General features: G+C 36.7%; 1 non-coding gene across 1 annotated transcript; it reads left to right on the top strand.

Annotated features, from left to right (window-relative positions):
- The first annotated feature begins 2,453 nt into the window (after nucleotides 1-2,453).
- On the top strand, nucleotides 2,454-2,610 carry LOC146406096 (U1 spliceosomal RNA). The gene has a single exon (XR_014832450.1). It is a non-coding gene; the product is annotated as a U1 spliceosomal RNA (small nuclear RNA).
- The last annotated feature ends 1,711 nt before the right edge of the window (nucleotides 2,611-4,321 follow it).

The following is a 4,321-nucleotide window of genomic DNA, read 5'->3' as shown; positions in this document are numbered from 1 at the left end:
ATATAAACCACTATATATAAAATAGGTAATCAAGGACCTACTGTATAGCACAGGGAACTCTACTCAAAAGAATCTGAAAAAGAATGGATATATGTTTATGTATAATCACTTTGCCATACACCTAACACTAATGATTGAGATTGGTACATCAACTCTACTCCAATATAGAATAAAAATTAAATTAAAAAAATTTTAAAGACAACAATGGCTGCTCCATATTTCCAGTGCAATACATTGTAAATAAAGGATACTTTAACACCGAATGTTCACTTTGTGTGAATTTAGGTTAGAGATCTAACACAACCAAATCTCAAAGAAGTATTTCATTTTTTTGACAAAATGCCTCTCCTAAGTGAAAATAAGCTATGAATTTTGACATTTTCTCAATTATGACTTTATGTACTATTTTGTATGTTGGAGCCTTATACTTAGATAGAATTTAAATGTCAACAATAACAACAATTTTCTGCCAATAATATATATCCTTTTTATGTATTTGAAGCCCTTGCTTTTAATTAAACTCCTAGCCTCATCTTAGCCATTCAGATTTCTGAACAGTCTGTTATAGAAGTTATCACATCACAATCAAATGGCAGAGGAGTGAGGAGCACGATGGAGGCATTCATTATTATTTTCTTCAGTGCAATAAAAATAAATTATTAATATCTTACTATATGAAAGGCACCATGGAGGGGCTGGATATTACCCCTGACTATGCCCATTTGCACTTATTTTTCCACCATACTTACAACAGATTCTGAAACCTCCATGGATGATAGCAAAGCAGAACCCCATGTGGCTGCATGCCTCTGTCTCCCTATGATTACGGTATGTTACAATCTTGTAGAGGCTTGTACTGTCAAGATAGGAGAAATAGTATTTTCTAATATTTATATAATAACTTTAATTTATTAAGCATCTCCTGGATACTGAGCACTAGATGAACCACTTATCAATTTCATTTGAGTGTGGTCTATTGAGTGGGTTAAAATAACACTAGCTGCTATAATAGTCAGCCCTGACCTCTCCATGGCTTAACACAGTTGACAATCACTTCTTGCTGACCTGATGTCTAATCTGTGGGAGAAAAGTCTCTGCTCCACATGGTTATTCAGGGATCCAGGCTGACAAATGTTCTGTCATTTTCAACACATAGATTCATTCCTAGGTGGACCTAGAATCAACATACAGCTAGCAGAGGGAAAAAAAAGAGAGAGTAAAGGAGCCTGCTGAAGGTATTTATTGGTCATACCTAGTAATGGTGTCATCACTTCTCCCCACACACTTTTGGCTAGAATTTAGTCATATAATCTTACTTAGCTGTAAGGGAGGCTGAGAAATACCATCCATTGGTGAGCCCAAGAGAACAGAAAAATGGATGTGGTTGGTAGCTAGTCTGTTTTTGCCATGTGGCTTCTTTAGGGAAAAAATGAGGTGTGCACACATGATTTAGGGGAAACTGTAAGAGGGTGGGGAGAGAAAGAAGTGGTGTTCTTAATCAACAACCAGTGATCACATTATAATCACCAAAACACTTGTGACCCTCAGGCATTAAAAATATCAAAGAAGTATCTCTCAGTGTGAACACATGGAAATTATAAAATTTGCATATGTAGAGAAAGGCCTTGAGTCAAACATGTTCCACAGTCAGTGTCATTACTCAGTTTACCTCAGGACAAATCACTACGTTTTTGCCTTAGGCTTGGAAACAACCTTCATTTACCATTTCCCAACAGTTTTATGAATATTTATCATTAGATTTTTTACTTGGAGGGAGAAACTGAGGAGTAATGATGAGGGGACAAGGAGAAGGAAAGTGAAAGACATACCTCCTAGACTGCCAGATATGAAAAAAAATGGAAACTTAGCTTTTTTTTGTTTTGTTTTGTTTTTGTTTTTTTAGGGCTGCACCCACAGCATGTGGAAGTTCCCAGGCTGGGGGTTGAATCAGAGCTCTAGCCACTGGCCTACACCACAGCTACAACAACACCAGATCCAGGTCATGTCTGTGACCTATGCCACGGCTCATGGCACTGCCAGATCCTTAACCTACTGAGCAGGGCCAGGAATCGAACCTGCATCCTCATGGATGCTAGTCAGATTCGTTTTTGTAGAGCCATGACGGGAACTCCTGGAAACTTATCTTTTTTTATTTTTAATTTTTAATGGCTTGCGTTCTTTATCTTTGCCCACCAGGCATAAGTAATGAAACTTTGGTCCCATCGATGGGACTTGCTAAAGCTTTTGCCATTCAGCAGCCTGAATATTAGCCTCAGTGGACACATCATAGATTGCCAAGCCCTTTTGTGTTGTACTAACCTTTTAATCAGTTATATAAATAGAGGAAGAAATTGTACTAATTGAGTTTATGAAAGTTATCTATTTGTTTATCAAAAGATACAGAAAATACTTAGGTTTTGGAAAATGGGTTCAAGCTTCCAGATGTCTTTGGCATGCTTACCTGGCAGGGGAGACACCATGATCTTGAAGGTGGTTTTCCAAGGGCGAGGCTCATCCTTTGCACTCCAGATGTGCTGACATTGCCCTACATATGAGAAACTCGACTGCCTAATCTACAGTAGTGGGGAACTGGGTTCACACTTTCCTCTGGACAAAAAAAGAAAGGTATCTTTGATAGCAATAATAGTTGAGAATAGAATAAAGAATAAGGGTGAAAGAATACAACAAACTTGCATGCATGCACACGTGCACACACAGGCACACACACACATACAATAAGCAAGCAATCAGCAATGTATTAGGACAAAGGAATATGGTCTTTTAGTTTTTTTCTCTTGACAAATCCACATAGAAATTATCTGATTTCCTAAGGAATATGTATTAATGTGTATATATATTGAATATCCAAAAGGAAGTCCTAGGTTTGCTATATATTCATTAGCCTATTTTGAGAACATTTTTCTGACCTTTTTGAGGCTCCAGGGATTTTGGAAATATTTCATCAGTCATTGGTACAACATTACTAAAAGGTGTATGATCTCCGATACTGAAATATAATAAGGGTAAAGCCACCAGTCTATGTGATGGCTAAATCAGCAAAACAGCTCCATTTACTGTGCCTAATGTTTCAAATAAATGCACAATCTAAATCCTGTTTTCTGTTGACTGCTTTCTATGGTGCCCTTTAAAATCTCTAATAAAAGCTCAACTCCATGCGTGTACTTTCTACCTCAATTTGGTGTTTACTGTTGCATAAGAGATGAACAGGCTGCCACTTGAGATCAGAATGACATAATTTTCAGAAACACAACTTTTAAAATAAAAGAGGTAATAGTTACTCTCAAGAAATATCTTTAATCTCTTTTTTAATGCTGGAAATATTAAGTACATCATTTTACTACTATGCTATAAGGTTTTCGATCAATAGTTATTTACTCCAGGAAATAAATCAAAGAAAGCATGGAAAAAGAAATGATTCTCTAGACAAGTTAGGGTATCATTTTAATGTTTATTTGGTAGAAATTTGAAAAATACACATGTTGAACAAATGTCTGCTAAATTCTCTCAGTTGTCTTTCCCCTTGCATGAATTAAGTATTTTAAGTCTCCTATGGTTTGAAGGTGATAAAAGTTAAGGGTGTTTTATTAGAACATTTAGGAAAAATATATGTGTGCACAAAATCATTGCTTCTTGGAAAGACTTCATAAAATTTTAGTATTTAGCTCTTGTACGTTCCTTTATGGAATGAGAGAAAAAAGGTCAAACCTTCACATTTAATTTAGAGGTTTCTGTTTACGGTTCTTGGACCAAAGGAATTTTAGGCCCAGGGACATGGGAAATGAGTGGAATTCAAGTTGTGATATGAGAATGAAAAATGATGTGGACCCATGGAGATTCTGTTCAAGAAGAGCATTTGAATTCAATTAGCATGTCAATTCTAGAGCCTTAATCAGTCACGTCTACACACACTGCCACACTACCCACAGGCAGACCTCCCAACACACATACAAAGACACACACGCATACCCTCATGCCACAGGTACCAGGCACAAATACACCACACACACACACCTCACAACCATACAAACACATAAATCACACACACAGCAGACACACATGTATACTGATGCATACACAACACACACTTAATGCACACATAGCCTCACACACAGTATACACTCACTGCACTTCACATATACACAAACATCAGATACCCTTAAACACACACATTTCTGTACACAATCAGCCTAAGATAAATAAATACAAGGGACTCAGCTGAATAGTCCATTATTTTAATATCTGTTCTCCATCGTATGAATTGACAAAAATTTGTAATGGAGATTTGGTCCTGATATTCCTA

This window comes from Sus scrofa, chromosome 1 (genome assembly GCF_054392235.1).
Source record: "Sus scrofa isolate SSC_HxYL_T2T_F1_AM1 chromosome 1, Sscrofa_HxYL_maternal_Yorkshire_Landrace_v2.0, whole genome shotgun sequence".
NCBI classification, from domain to species: Eukaryota; Metazoa; Chordata; class Mammalia; order Artiodactyla; family Suidae; genus Sus; species Sus scrofa.
This window is presented reverse-complemented; position numbering and strand designations above follow the sequence as displayed.